This window comes from Plectropomus leopardus, chromosome 14 (assembly GCF_008729295.1).
Source record: "Plectropomus leopardus isolate mb chromosome 14, YSFRI_Pleo_2.0, whole genome shotgun sequence".
Classification (NCBI taxonomy): Eukaryota; Metazoa; Chordata; class Actinopteri; order Perciformes; family Serranidae; genus Plectropomus; species Plectropomus leopardus.
In genome coordinates, this window is record NC_056476.1 from 19,474,424 (window position 1) to 19,494,039 (window position 19,616).

Below are 19,616 nucleotides of genomic sequence, written 5' to 3' on the forward strand. Positions count from 1 at the left end.
TATTAGATGGTGGTTTTAAATGAACAGTGTGACATAGGGTATGAACAAATGGACAATCATGCGTTGCCAATTTGTTATATCACACATGCAAATCCAATGTTTTCGAACTTTTTTCACAAACTCTTATCCTGACCCTTCATAGTCAATAACCATGCAAAGACAACAATCCTGTTAACGCCCTCGCAGAGGAACACTCTGAACTTTGGGTGATCCCTCACACGGCGGCTTAAGCACAAGTGACTGGACTTGAAGAAAAGCAGTTCCAGTAATCAATAAAATAATGACCGAAGGCCGGCTGCGCTCTGCCTTTCATTAATCATTTGCACTTCCTGCGGCAAATTCCACCAGAGTGACTTATCCAATAAAAAAATGCAGCATGTTTTCACTGAAATGTGCAGTTGTGAAACACTACCCGACCAGGCAAGTTTACTTCTTCTTTTTGACCGTTAGTTACAACAAATTGTTGTAAAAATACAACCAAATTCTAATAGTGATGTACAGTTTTTCCAAAATACAGTAAAACCACATAAATCTGGATGTCCGGTCTGTGTTGGAGTCCTCCAGACATGTAAACATCGACAGGTTGCGAATTACCAAAAGCTGAAGTTGTCTGCCAGGCTTTAGTGTTTTTTTCGTTTTATGTAATTTACCCTCCTTATGGGTGGTATGCTCTGTCAAAAAGCTTTTACTTTTGTTTGAGTAATCTTATCACTAAACAGTTATTTTTTTCTAATGTATGGCAAATTTTATAGTGTAGAATGCAGAGAGTGGATCTCGCCAGTATCGTATGTAAACAAGTTGAATTTGATGTAAATTTTTATAAAACTAGTGTGCATAGATATGTGAATAGCTGAAAGAGCAGCTGTTGTGTTTAGAGGATTTTCTTCAGTTTCCCTCATTGCATAGCAACCATGTTTACTCATGCCTATTAACACAGGCTCCAAAGGGCCGCTCAGCACTGCTACAAGGAATCTGTATTACTCTTTTTTGGCTGTGTACTTATATGGTTAATTTGTTGCAGATGTGTGATAAGAAATGGAACTGTGTAGAAAAAAAAAATCACACATTATTCTCTCTTGTACTGAGCAATAAAACTTGGAGAAAAAAACTGACAAAAATGCAGCATCATCATTTCACATTTTTTGGAATCAATGTCAATTTTTACATCACTTATCGTAATGTGATACATCGCACTGTCTACGGACAAGTTGTTCCAAATGGTGTGTATCATTCAGGTGCAAAGCACTGAAAAAAAAATAGCACATAATCAAATCCTGCCCTTCATTTTTGAAAAACTCATGAGTCATGGCGATTTTCGGTAAAAGCCCCATCAGATAATTAAGATCCGGAGGGGCTTTTGAGGCGTTACAGACAGAGTGGAAAACTTTGATTTGACTTATTTTCGAGAAGTCAATTCCACTGATTCTCGACTGCAGACGTCACGTCTTCACTGAATGATTATTGGTATCAATGTCAGAACCCGCAGTCTGGCATTTTCATTTATGTCTATTTTTGTTTGATCTGTTACACAACCTTAATCACTCACTTTGGGCAACAATAAGAGCTTGTTTGTTCTCGTGTTGGATTAACAAACAGCAGATTGTTCTGTTTTGTACACTGGTGGTACCACCAGCCATACCAGACATTCCAGCCACCTCCATTGATAAATCCTGCATGGCTCAAGGTTTAAGCCTTTACCATACACTCTGAGTCACTTCCAAGTCTGTTATGTAATTGAAGTCTGCTGTTTCCTGGGACTTTTACAGTGGCTGTCCCTCTCAGCAGGACACAGCACAAGGACAGCGACAGCCATTTAAGGGCAAGAATCTTCACCAGAAAACACACCCAGACACAAATGGTATGTGCTTTGTTCCACTTTTCAGCTGTCTTTTATCTGCGCTATTTGTTTGTTTTTTGTCCTTTTTTTCGTTGCATTATTTCCCTGAGTGAGTTCTATCTGTGTATGTGTCTTAAGTCGTGTGAGAGTAGGAGAGCCTAGAATTTGTTTACTTTTGGAGGTTCTTTCCAATGCAGTCACAGCTGATGTCACAGATTTTTGCTCGCTGAATGCATTGATTCATTATTGCTCAAGTAGAGTCATCTTTGCTGCTATAGTAGCTGGGAGACGTGCTACCGAGCCTCAGAGACATATCATTCTATTGTCTAATGATGATTAAAGCAGAGTGTTTTAGAATGATCTTCCCATAGTAGTGGGAAAGGTTTAATCAAAAACGACGTGTCTGTCATCAGGGTCTCTTTATTTATTGAGCGGCAAACAGAACAGAGGGGCCACAAAGTTAGGACTGTTATCATTTGGATTCATCTTCAAAGACACCCACACACACACTCACACACCTCCCAGATTCTGCGGTAAGGATGTGCCACTTTAGAGCTGTGAGATAAAACATCTGGGACGTCAGAGTGGAATCACATCTTAATGATAAGAAGTTCTTCAGTAAGCCCAAAGCTTACAGGAAAAGATGCTCATTTCCCAGATTTAAACGGGAGAGAGATCTGTGTCAAATTTATGGTGTCAAACAGAGCATGTGTGCATGTGTGTGTGTTTGTCTGTGTGTCTATGTGTGTGCGTGCCAGGGTTCATGCATTAGATTGGTTTCAGCTGCTGTCTACGATGTGGCCGTATCAGTGGATTTCATTCATATCTTAACTGGGAACTATTTTTAATGAAAGTACTTTCTTTGTTGTAGCTGAGTAGTGTTTTCATGTACTAGTACTTGTGCTTATGGAAGAATAGCACAGCAATTTAGGATTATTACATTGAAGTATGGTGCCAGTTGGGGTGGGGGGCATGCACAGTAGCATAAAATGCCTTTTTTAGGGCTAAAACCGCTGACTGCTACATCTGGAAACAAAGCTGATGAGAACCATGAGAGTGAACCAAAACATTATTGTTGCTAAAAAACTAAATCAAAGAGCTGAAAGATAATTTTCAGCTCCAAAGAACTAAGGAGTCAGAAAATGTATTACCTGTGGATGTGTCACTACGAGAGACTCCATTTATATTTCATCCATTTCACTTCTACTTCCATCTCTATTTCCACCATGAATCCATAGCCTGACTGCCAGGACTGAGAACCACTGATCCATTTTCATCTGTCAGAACATAAAGTTATGCCTAATGCCAAGACACAACACAGGCTTGCACACATAATTTGTAGAGCAAAACAGGGACAGAGTGGGGGAAGAGAGAGAAACAGATATTTGGGTCATTGTCCATATGACCACAATGATAAAGGGAACACGCAAAACTCCCAAGTTTCAGCTTCCAGTTATCCCACACTAATTATTGAGAAAACCGAAAGACAAATACTTTTACGATGACTTTTTCATCATGTCTTGTTTATAAATCAAATAATTGCACTGTAACATGATCTAAGCGTGGTGCCAAAATTAAAGGATGGTACAAACTGATAAAGCAGACTTAAACTTGTTTAGTGAAGTGTTGCGCTGGCCACTCTCCCTGCTGGAGCTGGCTGTGTCTGTTCTTTGTCTGGGCGAGAGCTGCTGCTCTCCCATTTCCTCTTCTCCTTCCCTCCTTCTCCCTGCTGAGGTAAAAATGAGTCACTGAGTCAGCAGCTGGTCTCCGTCATCCCCAATATCGCCCAGGATTCCACAGGAGACCAGCTGCCGAATCGCTGCACTCTGACAACATCACTTCCTCTTTGCCCTTCTATGGACATGTTCACCGCCGACAAAAAAGCCTGTAATGATAACATCTCTAATGATTTGACTTGTGTTCATGTGAGTCCATATGTTATTTACATGTTTTGTTTAATGGCTTTTTGTTTAAACAAACCCTGTGTGTTTGGCCTCGGAAAGCACAATGCTGCAAATTAATTTTACTGCTGCCTTTCAAGGGTTTGTTTTCCCTATAGAAGGCACTGAAGGTGTACATCATTGAGATCTGTGCTATTTTTCTCCCAGAGGCCACCTACATCAGCAGGAAACAGGCCCCGACAGCAAGCCAGGAGTTTAAAATAACACTAACTCTTGAGAGGCAAAAGTCTCAATGGTCTTCATACTTTATGGCGTCTTTACAGTGGCTTTAAATCTCATCAGCTGATATGCATTACATTAAACATCCCACTTATGTTTCTTAATATGTATGTACAGTAAGGCAGACACATGGAAGCATGGGAAACAAGCATCACTTTCATTTGAGATTTCGGCTGTTTTAATCATGTAGATGGGAACCATTGTCATACTGATGGTAGTCTAAAAGTCGACAATTGAGTTGTCCAACTGCAGGCAAGGTGTATTTTCAGAGAATCTGGGCTTCAGAGCAGTTGGCATTTGTTTTGAGGATTACAGGCTGTCTGAGAAAAGGGCTTTCAGTCCAATGGGACACTTTTCAGAAAAACAAAGCAGTGAGCTAAAAGTTAATAATAGCATGGAAATGTGGTCAAAGTGACAAAGCCAACATATTAATGTTTAGAAATAATGATGTTTACCATGTTCACCAACATAGTTTTGTGTCTTAGCATGCTAAAATCTTCAATGTAGCGCTAAACAAACAGTTCAGCCCAGGACAAATGGCGCTTAAGGAAAGCTAAGGGATCAAAGTTATGATGATTCCTTCTGTACTTAACAGGCATTTCCTCCAATTGTTGTGAAGACATCCGACTAAAAATTAAAAAGGTTGCGCTGCTGTTAGTGCTGGAGGAAAGAGGGGATCTCAGTAAGATTCATCCTCTTGGTAGCATGAACGTCTGTTAAAGATTTCATGGCAGTTCATCCAGCATTTGTCGAAATATTTCAGTCTGGGACAAAGTGGTGGGTCGACATTGCCATATAGAGCCCAGTCTTTATGAGGCAGCTGGCATGGAACGGAGGATGTGAGCAACGTGCGATTTGTCAATTGTATTTTGGAGTTTTATTCTGAGAGTTATAACTCAGAGCAAATAGTTTTATTTTACTGCATAGAACAAAGATGAATCATAAAAACAAAGGGGAGGTCTCAGTTTTTGACAGGGCTGTTGATTACGGATGAGTGGATTCCATTATTCAATGTTTAAACCGTGGTGTTTAGTTTTCCCATTCCACTGGCTGAAAGGACAGGCAGGTCTCTGTCTCACTCCATCTCATCTTCCTTCCCGTTTTCCTGTGAAGGGAGGTGTCGTGCCGTGTGCTGCTTATTTGAGGAGTCACTATGGAGGCATGGAGATGAGCGCTGGATCTGTCACTGCCTACTGACAGCTCACTCTGAGACTGCCCATTCTGCTTCATGTTTATCCATACAGCTTTGTGGAAAATACAGCCAAATACTTGGAGACAGGCGGGTCTCTTTTCATCTTTTCACCTGTTTTGTTTTCCAGGTGGAGCACTGCTGGACCTAACCGAGGGCCTTTCCTCTCTTATTCTTGGGCAGTTTATCGCTCCACCTCATCTGTCCACGTTTTTTGAAGGAAAAGAGAAAGCCAGTGGAAAGAACCAAATGTGTTTTGCCTTCTGAAGAGAGGGAGATAAAAATCTCTGCATTGCACATTAATTGTTGCTTAGAGCCTCTTGACTGGCTTTGTTGACTTTGGCAGGCTGAAGATGGTTTAGCATCAGAGCACAGGGCACCATTGTTTTTCAGCTCAATAGTGGGCCATGTTGCCTGAAGCAAAGACACTCATTGATCCAAAACATTAACTTTGAGGATGACTGGGCACAGTTTAGTTCAACAGATCATTCCCTTCTCATTGGAAGTACTCTCTAATGACCAAAAGTTTTGCAGAATTAAGTAAACATAGCCATTTATTCAAAAAGAAGCAATTATCCTTCAAAGAGGTAGCATTGTTCTTTAAATTGCAAATTAATGTGTGAATGTTTATGTCTGTGACTTTAACTGAAGTTGGGAATAGCAGATGCTGGATTCATGCACAAACAGTTCAATTTTCATGAATTACGCAAGGGCGAGGATTCACTTTACTTTTTGTCTGAGCACAGTGAGACAGGTTGCACACCTTCTTTTTTTGTTTACACGGCTTTTGGGTGGACAACTGAGGGTCTGTGTCCATATTTTTCCCCAGTAGAAAAGCCATGGCAGGGCACTGGGGAGCTCTTCATCCCAGCGCTTCATAAAGAGCGCTTCCAGCACTTAATATTAATGACTCGCTGCATCAGTTTCTATGACAACATCTTGATATAGACATTAAGTAGGTAGCTAATGCAACACTACCTTAACAGAGGATTGACTACACAACAGTAACAACAAGCTTACAACGGTACGGTGACAAAGCACAATATTCACTAGCAACATTCAGTGTCCACGGGCCGATCTACTCCCACAAATGGGCTTTTCTGTCTTTATTGTGACAGTAGCCTAGCTTAAGGAGCGGCAGTGACATCATCAGTGCCTATCTGAAAACCTCTGAGATGTTAAACTGGCAGCTCTTGGAGCTATCGCATATACTCTCTCCTCATTCTAAACAACTGAAAAAGACACCGGCACTGAGAAAATAATGCTGTTTTGGACACGGCCCTTAACCCTGCACACAGAATGAAGTCAGATAACTGTTGCAATTATTACTGACTGACTTCTTCATTAAACCAATGCCAGTTTGTATGGTTGCGCTGTAAACAAATACACCAGGTGCTTTTCTTTTGTTTTTCTAACAAAGTAGCAATGTGCTGAAGTATTCATCCACACTTGCTGTTTGGGACAGTATTACTGATAATAAAGGTGGGGAGTTGGACACTCAGCTTTCAGATCTGAAATTTTGTTTTGTACTCAGATTCAATTGTGTCATCATATACGTGACTTCTGTATATGTTGTCACTAATTGCAAGAGCCCAAGCCAAGAAAGTGGAGTTAATCTTGATATTAGGCCTATTATGAAATGTATTTTGAAGACAATGTCAAGAATGTCCCTCTTGCCTGCCTTTATACTTTATTACCCATGGCCATGCAGATTAGAGGATGAAATCAACGTGTTCTGTGTGCATATGCAGATTTTGGAGTAGACAAGCGTATATAAAAAATGCCTTTACAACTCAACTAACCAACTGCTACTCGTGTTTAGAGGCATTATGCTTTGTATTTTGGTATAGTTGGTTTACACACCTGATGTGAACTATGCCTAAGTACACATGAACTTTACTTCTGACTACCTTTTCAAGTGGACTCAGGCACGGATTGACATGCCATGTCTGGGAATGGTACACAGTGTTCACACTAATCAAATTAGCTGGACTTTGTGGTCAAATGTACTCTAGGCCCAGGTCCCATGTGAAAGCCTCCTAATTCTAACAAACAGCCAAACTTTCCCCAGCCTTATTTAATAAGCCCTTGATTTCAAATGTTAAACTGTTATTTAAATGCAAAAAGCGTTGCTGATTAGTTTCCACAGAAGAATATTCAGTCATATTTAACCAAGAGAACACATCATTCCTTGATTAAAAAGTTTACATAATCATGCCAGAAACTCCTTTGTTCCTATCAACAGTTCTTTGTGGCTGGATCGGATACCAACTAAGCCCTGAAGACTTACTTAATAAGTTACTTAATAATGCCAATGTTAAACAACAATTTAACCTCAGTATGAATTAATAATGGTGTCTGGGTTCTGCTATGCCTTGAGTGAACACTGATTGTTCTCAAATGTATTTGCTGATCCATTTACACAAGTAACCACTTAGGTGCAATTTTTGACTGTGTTGAGCTCTCCATTAACAACTGTTACTGATAATCAAGATATTATTGTTGGATGTCCTGATGTGGGCCATTATAGATGTTTAAGGGGACTTTTCTGGTTCTTGAGGGATCTACAGAGACTGGATGACCACTCCCTGTGTGTGAGCTGCAGTATTTGGCTCCCAGGCCTACATGACACCATGCTTCTGTACACTGGCCAGACTAACTTTCCCACTCATTTGACTTCAGTGACTGCTTTTATTATAGTCTTACATTCAATTTTGCACAGTTCTGGTGAGAAAGTGAAGAAATTAGTTCAAAGCTCACGAGGACAGGGAACAGGAAAGCTTTTTAACAGCGTCCCCAGGAGAGAAGTGTCTCATTGGAAACTCTCAGAGAAAACTCCTGGTCTCTGGATTCTGATCTCATTAATTTTGACCTCACCTCACCCTGGGTCTGTTCAGTCTAGGAGATCTCTTTACACCCCATTTTAAATATGCTGCAGTGGCAAGTCCACTAGGATCAGTAAACAAAGTAACCGACAAAGGAAGAACTGTGGAGCCGATCTTGCATAAACGCTTTCAGTTAGTGCTCAATCTGAATTGAGACAAATGCAAATAAGACCTCAGGGCAGCAGAACAAGCTTCAACATCTGCAGCTCTGGTCCTTTCTTCCTATCTTCTCAGAAAATATTGGAAACCCCACGGCTGAAAACACCTTCGCCCCATCATCTGGTCCTCTTTAACACCCGGCAGTAGATCCGCCCGCCTGGGCTCGGTCTTTGTATGATACTTCAGCTGGATCTGACAACTGTGTGGCTTTTTTTCATTGTTGGACCCATGTGAAGGAATTTCACCAAGTCTTTTCTCGACTGCCACCTCATGAAAGAGTCAATTCTTTACTTTCCAAAAGCAACAAGCTGCACGTGTTGATTCTCACTGGAGCTGACGGCGTTGTGCCTGTATCACATTGATTTAGGGCCTTTCTTGGTTCAATATTGATTAAGAGTATATGGGATCAATATGTAGAAAAGGGAAACCAATCATTTTATTTGGAAAAATGAAAATAACTTCACCTCCAGAGCCATCTGTTTGTCATTTTTGCGTGTGTATGCCTCAGAGTGTATGTCCACAAACTGTTGCTATGTAGAAATGCTGTATATGACCCCACAGTTGACCACTGGGGGGGGGGGTCAACAGTGGGCTGACAGTGGGTCAAATGGCAAATCCAAGTCCACAGAGGACAGTGGGAGTGAAAGGGGGACATGTGGAGGCAGGGATGAGGGCTTTGAGTCACACAGCACAGAGGAGTGAATCACGCCTCTCTTCAGGGCCGGGGTGACTGACTGACTGGTGTTTGGATCCCTCGCAGCCGTGGAAATGGCTGGAATCTAAGCCATGACTGGAAAGACAATCCACATGTGTATACTTGACAGGAGTGTGTGCTGATGAGCCCACACACTCGTTAAGTCAAAAGTCACACATGCACATGCAAATATGCAGACACATGCACAGCAAGAAGGTTATTTTCTGTAATCTGCACTATGCAAATGAGATCTTTCCTATTCAGAAAAACCTGTTATAACATTTAACCAAACGTGCGGCATTTGTTAATGACTACTATCATTTAATAGACTTTGGCGATCCTCGTCTGGATCCCAGAAAACATTTTTTTAGAAGAGAAAAGAGCAAAAACTAGCTCTGTGATGGTTTACATACCACAGAGGAGATAAATTATGTGGACCCACCGAGCAAAGACAGGAAGTACTAAACCAAACACAAGAGAAACATCACACCTTAGTGCTACCCCATAGTTAACCCTGTGCCAGTTTCAGGTTGGGACAGACAAAGTTAAAATTAGAAACCATGGGGATATGAGAGGACTGTGTAAGATGAAAAACATCAGCTGCTGACACTGTTTATTTCTCACTACTTCCTGTCGTCTGGGGAAAGTAAGCTCTTTTAGATATATTGTGTGTTTCAGTGTAGCTGTGCAATGCTATCTGAAGCAGTTGCTTTCTGCTCATGGCTCTTCACATCTGATCCATCATGTGCATCCCACATGATATACTGTACCCTCGTTTCTTAAAGGCAGCAGAAGAATCAACCTGTCTCTTTCCCCGCAATAACCAGATGTGACCAGAGGCAAAGACAGACATCATACTATTGAACCTCTCATATGAAGGCATTATTACGAAAGCGGTGGTCATACTGTTACAGACTGCTGAGTGTGGGATAAACGCTTATTGACCTTAGAGATAAAACGAAACAGATTTCCACAAGCATGAACGATTTCATCACAATAACCTTTGTAACTTTCTTTTGAAGGCGATTGCACAAACCACAGCAGGAAGGACGGCCAGCACTCTGATCCAGAAGTATTTAATCTTGTCCTCTTATAGGCTGGAATGTGGTGGATAGCCATGATTATGCAGACTGGGAAGTCTTAAATCACCAACAGAAGCTTGCCTCTATTCTGCAAACTCACACTTTCTCCTCTCTTTCCCATTTATCTTAGCTCTTTCTTCCATCATGTCCTGGCCTTGTGTTCTTCTGTTATGCATACAGCAGCCATGCTGTCACTAGAATTAAAGCTGTTGTAATGAATATTTTCATATAAACAATGGATCAAATTACTATTTATAAGGTGTTGCTCATTATGATCCTACAGAGATGGATCACTGGAGTTCAAGGTTCCCCTGTCAGCTGTGTGGAGCCTTTGTAGCATCTTTCAGCTCATTGTTTTGTTTTTGACTTTTTTTGTTTTGGTTCACTCTCATGGCTGTAATCAGCATTATTTTGAGACGCATCAGACATCTGCTTATGGTGAAAAGGCTCTGATAACCCAATGAATGTTACCTATATGTCACTGTTTGTGTATGGCTTTTTGTGCTGCCCCCAAGGGACCAAAACAACCTATTATTGCAAGTTTAATTGTTTCATTTTCTTCGAACAGTATGTCCACAACAAAATTTCATGATTTGCATCAGTGCCACTTGAGTGAGTGGCACTTGGCACTTGGCACTTGCACTTGAGTGCACTATACTCATATGACAGTTACTGCTGATATTGCACAGGTGTTGTCGTGGAAGAGTAAAGAACACTCTCCACTTCCCACCTGGGTAACACCATTAGCTCTGTCAGCTCTGTTGCCATTGTTAGCACTGTTTGGGCTGTTAGCATTGCAGCTAGATGCCAGCTCAGCAACATCCTTGTTGAGAGCCATGTGCAGACAACCTCTGAATCATACTGTAGATACAATCTGAAGATAGTACTGAGCTATTGTCGGCCTTTTTTCTTGAATTTTATAATATTGGCACAAAGCATAGACTACTTTTGTTTATTTTGTTTGTCTTATCTGTGAAGCTCAGTGTACGAGGCAGGTCACTTTAATACCATCTAGAAAGTAGAAAATATCTTCAATTATGAAAGCATTAGGTTTCATAACTGTATATAGTGGGTCTGTATATAGAGTAAAGGGTACAGATCATGAGGATCTTCAGAGCTTTTGACATGTGGAGCCTCTTCTTTGCTTTGGCATGGTCCAAGTTAGAGGGATCAAAAAGTAGCAGCAGACTGCGTCTCTATCAGATAAAGAGGACTTAAGACCTGAGGACATTTTACGCACATGGTCTCCTCTGAAGGGTGAAAGCCTGGGGAATGGTGGGGCTAAAGATAAGAATTACCCAGGGAATCTTGGGTCAAAACCTATAAAGAGCAGTGTCTGGCATTAAGATTATTTAAGACTTTTTGGAGGACATGCAAGAGTGTCATCTTTTAACTGTAGAAAATAGGAAGCTCTTTCAGTTCATGAAATTACTTGAACAAAATTTCCAAAAGTTGCTTCTTTGTTACTGCAGCACCTTTCCCACTACTGTCTTGTCTATATATGCACATTTACTGTCGGTCAGCACGTGTTAGGCACGTGTAAATAGTTCATGGGTTTTGGGGAATCAATCAAATCAGCAAAATTTAATCCAAAATATGTGCGATTATATTTAGGATGCAATCCAAACTCACCACTACCTTACAAAAACATAAACCTACTTTTATGTCGGAGCTGTTTTCTGTCCACATGCTGATGGTTAATTGAGGTGACATTGCAGCAAACGGTAGAACACGTTTTAGGTGGCAGGAAAAACACAGCAGGCTGCCACGGGACTGTGTATCCTATATTCTGTTGGTTTAGGTTTGGTGGGAGAACAAATATTGAAGTCAGATTTAAAAATGAATCTCGTGCACCGCTTTTCTCTGGAGCTTACACAAAGAGACGGCAACCACAACATCCCTCCCTTTCTCTTTGCAGCTGTAGTTCTTTCCCTCTCAGCCACAGTGCTTCAGCCTCACAAGACATCTCGAATGACTGCTGTCAGCATGGTCATTAAGTCTTTCAGTCTGGGTCTGTTTAAACAAGCTCCACCGGCGGCCGGTGGCCACACAAAACCAATTCCCAGCCACGGGATGATTTGCTTCTCTCTGCCCAAATTCATGCCTTGGTCCATTTAATGGGTGGTCAAACATACTTATTGTTAGGTAGAACAAACACTCCAAGACATGTTTTTGTTCGCTTCCTTGGCTGCTTGCGATTAAGGGTACAAAAACTGCAACCACCTGTCTCTGTTATCACTTAAGAAGAATATAATATGTTGTCAATGTGTGGCTTATATTTGCTTTTGTGGATTCATTGAGAAATATGAATACTTAGATCATTTCTGATTTAAATCTCAGAAACTGCGGCCATGCTAGCAGCTCTGTGAGGCTGTACTCAGGCACAGCAGTGCTTTGAGCCATTGATGTAGTAGTAGTTGATGAGGGATGCCATTACTTTGGCAAGTATCTGATCATACACCAAAGTGTCGCACAAACAAAAATACTAATCTGATGGTGGCGCTAAAAAGCATAATCAAATTTACAATGCACCATTTCCTGAGGACCATGAATGTCTGTCCCAAAGTTCAGAATCCATCCAAAAGCTGTCAATCTAAACCAAAGTGGTGGACTAACCAACACTGCCATCCCTAGTGCCATGCTGCTACCAAGGCTAACTGGAATTACTGCCTCACCGTTGTATGCCTCCGCAAACCAGTCAAGTCGCTGTTGCCAGTTTACATCCATGTCAGTCCAGACTCATATGTTGCCATGACAGTTGACAGTGCCTCAAAATGGATGCTGCTTCTACATATTCTAAAACACTGAAGCTTCATTTGCATCTGTAACCAGGCATTTTTTGAGATATTGCATTCACAGGAAATAGAAAGACAGACAGACAACCCAAAAACATAATGCCTCTGGCCACATCTGTTTCTGACATGGAAGCATAAAAACAGTTTAACAAATTGTTGCATATTTCTAAACTGAATACTGAAATAGCACAGGCTATTTTTGCAGAAATAAAGATTGCAATATCTTGTTCTTTGGTTACTTTATAACCCATCAATGTCACCAAGTCTAGTCCCTAAATCCAAGCCAGATTCATCTGATGATCTAGGTACAGAGATGTAAGGCATCCTCACAGGTCTAGACAGGGGACATACCTGTCTGTCTGAATCCAAATGTAGCATGACATCAGGCCAAGGACATCCATGTCCTTTAATGACAAAACCGCCTGCTTTTGCTGGACAGATTCTGTGAATACTTCTAATGCTGTGACTTAGGACATCTGTGTTTTTGTAGTGAGCCAGTCACTGAGTTCCCATCCAGCAAGCTGGTGAAGAGAAGAGGTTTTTGTTTTCAAGGTACACTGCAGATCTACATTGCCCATTCATTTGGATCTCTCCATAAACACTGAAAACCACTTTACCATCAGTAGGACAGTCTAGTATGATCACACTCTTTCAAAAACAACACTGGATACCGTCTCTCCATGGGATGATTACCTTTACAGCCTGAAATGTGGCTTTGAGGACAGAGACAGCTTTCAGTGCTTCCCGTCATCTCTTTCTATTTTATCCCATGCTCAGTTACAAGCATACTTCCTCCTTAACACGCACACATACACACACTTATGTCTTTGACCCTGTTTTGGCCAATATGTTAGCCAAAAGAAGGGGCCACATAAAGTACCCCTGAGTGTTTTTGTGTTCACTGCTGCCCTCAAAACCAGGGGAGGTCTCCTGTGTTGACACATGAGGTGAGAGGATAGTCTAAAATGGCAGACTTCCCTCAGATGGATAAAAAAAGCAGCTTTGACATTGCTGTCTTTTTGCTGAGTGCTGAAAGATCTATCAGTGCTTGCCATCCCACCCATAGCACTGTGGATATCCCTGGAGTTCCTGAAGTAAGATAATGCCTCAACTCCCCATGGGAAATAAGGTGTTGAAATATTGTCTTATGTCTAGAGTCAGGTTATGCCCTTGTCATAACACTCTAACGGAGCTAAATGGTTTCCGTTGGGCACTGCTGGGACCGCTACTGGGTGATTGTCATGTCAAAAAGTAGCAGCAGGCATGTGTTTAAAATGTTCAAAAGGGCTTGCGGTTTCCACAACTCTGTTTGTTTCCAAATGTGAGGAGTGTGAAGAATGGCCTCTACACGTGCCTGGAAGGTTTAGAAAGCTCAAAGAGTACTCTCTGTGACATTTTTAAGGTTGTAAGCATTTAGGGTTTTGAGTGCAAGATCCATTATGACTGTTAATCACCTCATTCCTGTCTAAATGGTTTTAAACCAGAGCATCAAAGGAGGTCTTGTGTTACCATTCCTGTAAAACACTGGACATGTAAACCACCCCTGACCTTCCTGCTGCTAGAGCTCAGATCTCAAGTGCTGATAGAATCATGGCTTTGTACCCAAAACAGCAAAGATGGGCTATTTGCCTCAGCGCAGCCCAGACTCTCAGCACAGCCCAGACTCTACAGTAATGCCGTTCTGATTGAGGACAAAGATCAGCTAAAACATTACATTGTTAGCAAAAATTTCAACAATGACAGGCCTCACTGATATTTGGAGCCAAGTGTGAGAACATGACCGAAGTTAAAGCAGACAGACGGCCTGGCATGCGCAACATTTAGGACACAGGATAGGCATAATGAGCCTGGCATTGTTCTCAATGGCATGCTGCATTCTGGGAGAGCATTTGGTCAAAAGCGCCAGTCTGTGAGAGAAGACAGCTCTGCCGTGCAATTTGTCTTAACCAAGCAGGCATGACGGAGCCCTGGGAGCATGTGCAGTAGTTAAATGAGTTGGATCTTTGTGGCCTGACTGAGCGGACAGGGGTGAATGTCTTCAGCGACCACAATAGGTTAGGTGTGATCACAACACAGGTTGATGTTGTGACAGCTTGGTGATCACGAAGCCCACAACAAGACAGTTTCCATGACAAAAGCAGATCCTTTTGGAAAGTCTACGAATGCATGCCACAATACATACTTTTGCTCATTTCAGCATGGCAAAGCTTTCTTCACAGTCAGTCACTGGCAAGAAGTCCTCTTCATATTGTCGACAAATCAGACTTTAGCTTCCCCACACTAAACAGGCTGCTGAATGAGAATGTTTTTGGACTTGACAGACCCGAACACAGACTTCTTGAACCGAGTGACATGGCCCAGCTCTGCCTGCCAACAACAGCTAAATGTGGTAGCATACCCCTGCTCAGCTCTAAAGGCCCTTCAAGTGTTGAAGCTCTGAAGTTAATGAGTTGAATCTCTGCCCCCTGGCACAAAGTTAGTACTTCCTGCAGACTGAGAGGAGTCTCAGATTGGACTGCCGTATAGCTTTCGAGGACAATCTCTGCTGTATGCAGTACAAGATGACCTGTGTGACCTGACGTACTGCTGCTCTGTGGGAAAGATTGATGACTTCAATATGAGAAGACAGAGGACACAAAAATTAGGAGCCGAATCCTTTCACTGTTAAATTGCAGGAGGATGATAATGGATCTATGTTGTTCTTCTTGCTTGACTAAACAAGAGTAGTTAACCTAATGTCTTCCTGATAAATTGCAGTATTACTACTCAGGATGGATGACTTCAGAGGCACTGCCGCTGATGCTTGAGAGCTTAATTTTTGCATTGTCTGTTTATGTGCTTGTGGTTAGAGCTACACGGAAACTTTTCCATCTGTAAATAATCATACACTGGTTGCTTTTTATTATTGGGCTAAATCTAAAGGTTAACAGAGGAGGCTAACTGTAGGTTTCAGTGTACTGACAATCACATACGGTAGCTTAAACAGTTTCTATTATATTGGGTCTTAACTTGCAGTACATTTGTTCAAGTTAATCAATCAGAACTGTGTACATTTTGAAAGTGGACATGTGTCTCCTTGTTATACTATGTGGAAACAGGACATGTGCTATTTGAGCCCCAATGTTGGTTAATCGTGAGGACAGACTTCACTTTCAGTGTTATTTTGACCCACGCAGCCTGCCTCACATATCCCCAGTGATAATATGCTGCTTCCATCAAACTCCCAGTCTTATCTTTTTTGTTTTTCTAATGGAGAAAATATGTTTTGAATTTTCCTTACAAACTTGGTACAAGTATAAAAACAAAGCCCAGTTTCAGTGTGGGCGCTATTGTGTTTACCTCAGATTTACTGCAGCAATATACTGTGTTCACAGCACACATGTGTTCCTGTTGATGCCATATTCTGAAACCCTGTAAGTCATTGTGGTGTTGATGTTGAAAGAGGACTTATGGCAAGAATGTGCAGTGATGTGCCTGAGCAGACTGTACTTGGCTGTTGGTCTTGGTAGTGGTCTGAGGCTGCTTAATAGTGGCGCTTTGGTTCTGGAAGAACACTGAGCTGCTGGATTGATGAAATATCCCAGATATCCAGCATCTGAAGTCCTTGAATTCATTACACATATCCCCAGTCTCCACAGTTTAACCCTGTGATCAAGTGCTGCCCCTTGATCACCCGTGGAGAGAAATACCACACAGAAGCCCCCTCCTGTCTACTGAGGGAGTTTGTTGTTGAGTGTGAGAGCTACAAGAGACTCTTGAAAATAGATAAATAATGTTGGTAAACCACAGAGTTTAACTGACGGGAATTCTGAGGGGTCTTATAGAGAGGCTTCATGGCTCTTTGGTGTAGCGAAAGAGACATCTGCTTCCTAATCACGCATGTGGTCTTTGGAGACTTCATTACTTTTAGGGTTTACTGAGCCATTAGCTTTGGAAAGGATAAATAGCTGTTGGTGTGTCATGAGAAATTAGCCTGCTGTGATGAAGTCAACTGAAGTGGGAAGGCCATGTGGTCATGTCAAGGTCTCAGAAAGTTTAGTAGTCTTACCAGACAGAAGGGATGGATTTACTAGGCCGTCTACTGACAATGTTAAACTAGCCTAAATAGGACTAACCAGGCAAATTCCAGCAAAATTCCAGCAAAACTGCCAGGGGCATCAGTGCACAGGAAGATACCACATCTTCTTGATTTCTTACACCACTGGTGTAAAAAAAGTGATATAGACAATTCCAGACGCCCCGTCTACCACACTAAATATGTGCTAAATTTAGGCTCTTTTGTCTATTTTACAAATCTTAGTGGTGCTTTTTGTGATTAGCTTTGGAAGGTGGTGGCTTGCGACAGAGAGTCACTTATTGGCAAGGGGAAATCAACACGCCAACCTGTAAACTCTCATTCTGCGACTTCTACATATCTAAGTGCTGGCTAGCCAGGATGAGGTTTTCAAATGTAAATATCCGTAAACATCAAGGAAAGATGGAGAAGATAGGCACCAGCCGAACTTGCATCCTGCTAGCCATTGCACAGGCGTTGGATAATAAACTGTACAACCTTCATGCTACATCAGTTCCAATGGGATATCAGGAACTTTAATAACCTTGGTGAAACTTGGTTAAATCCTGGAAAGAACCAATCAACTAGGTAACCCTTTTTCTATTTACTGATCTGATGGAGCAAAGGACTTTAGCAAGGAAAGAATAGGAGGCGTGGAGGCCTACTTTATGGGAGATTCATAGTCATGCGTTGGCTCTATGCCAAAGCCACGTTCTTTCAACATAAACAACATTTTACATTGTATAAGTTAGCGTAACACAGGGGTGCCCAATACGTCGATCGCGATCAACCAGTCGATTGCAAAGCTGGTGTGAATAGATCTCATGGCATTAAAAAAAAAAATTCGATCTTAGCCTCTCATCCATCCTCACCATGGCATTTGCCACTTGATTGACTTTTCTAACACACGGGTCACCACGCATGCGCGGTCAACAGTGCATGCAACTGCAAAACATCCGTGAGCTAATTACCTGGTTCACCTTACAATTTATTTCTACTAAAGAAAGTGTATAAAAATGAGCGGGGGAGCTGGACCAAGTAAGAAACCAAAAAATTACCACTTCCATCCGGAATGGGAGGAGGACTTTTTTTCAAAATGTCATATTTGATGTGCGTTTGTCTGATCTGCCAATCTCCCATCGCTATTCCGAAGAAGGGAAATGTGGAGTGGCACTTTCAGACTGTTCAGAAAAACTACGACACTGACTTCCCTACGAAAAGCGAGCTGAGAAAGAGAAAGGTGAAGGAACTAAAATCACAGTTGTCAGGACAGCAGTCATTTTTCCCACAGCTGACCTCAAAAGTGAAGGCAGCCACTTTAGCATCATTCTGGGTGAGTCACTCCATCATTAAGCAAAAGAAGTCCTTCCAAGATGGAGAGATGATAAAAGAGGCATTCATTTAAGCAGGTGACTCGATGTTTCAGGACTTTAAAAACAAAACAGAAATATTATCTTCAATGAAAGCTCTCCAAATATCAAGAAGTACAATTATACGGCACTGTGAAGTCAAGGCCGAGGATTTGACACAGCAGCTTTGGAAGGACTTTGCGGACTGCAAGTGTTTCTCACTGCAATTGGACAAGTCTACAGATGTAAGTGACACAACCTAGTTGTGCATTTTTATTCAGATGGTGTTTACAGATATGACTGCAAAAGAGGAGCTGTTAACAATACTGCCCATGAAAGATCACACGCGGGGAGAGGGGAGAGCTGGAGATGCAATGGAAGGAGTAAGCGCAACTTGACAGTGTGCGCTACACAGAGCAGATTGATAATTGTCAGTCAGAGTTTGACAAATGCTTTCAATACTTTGCTTTACTTGCAAGTCGCTACCTTTATGTGCTACCCATTTCGGGGAGATGTTGAGGTTGATTCACTTGCTTAAAAAATTGCAACGCTGTCTCACCTGACCTCGTCTGGAGTGGAGGATGAGATTTTGACACTACAAGTTGACATTCAGCTGAAGTCAAGGGCTCAGGGACAGTTCTGGAACTTATTCACAGAAGAAAGGTAAACACACATGAGGAAATGTGCCACCTCCTTGACTCCATTATTCGGCTCCACTTATTTATGTGAGTCAGCCTATTCCCACATGAAGATTAGTGAGTCCAAATACCGTTCCACCATGACTGATGATCGTTTGGAAATCTGCTTGAGGCTGGCTACCAGCAGCTACTGTCCGGAATATGCAACCCTGGCTGATTCCATTTAGTGCAAGTCATCAGAGTAAGGTAATGACCAAAAATCCACGTTGTTGTACGAGTTGTATTGTGCCCTACGTGTTCATGCAGTTATGCAAGGTACACCAACATATATTGTATATATAAAGTATACTGAGTATATATATAAATAAATACATGTTTAGCATTTATAATGTAGGTAGATCATTTTGACTTGGTCATTTTAAAATTAGCTCGCAAGCCGAAAAAGTGTGGGCACCCCTGGCCTAGCAGCTCATAAAATGTTCTCTACTCAGATGAAGCCAGGAACAACAGCAACATTTGACAAAGGTAATGTTACAAAATTCAGCTCAACTACAACTCATAAAGGTTCACTGTCTTACACAAGATACTGTTTCTCAACAAATACAACATGTCATTGACATGACAGTTTACTTGGTGTAAATGGGCCTAGTAGCTAGCAGAGATCACACACAAGACTTAAAATGCCATTGTATGAGAGCTTTATTGTCTTATTATTGTCTTATCTGTGATATTAAAGTAAATAAAAGCTCTGTTT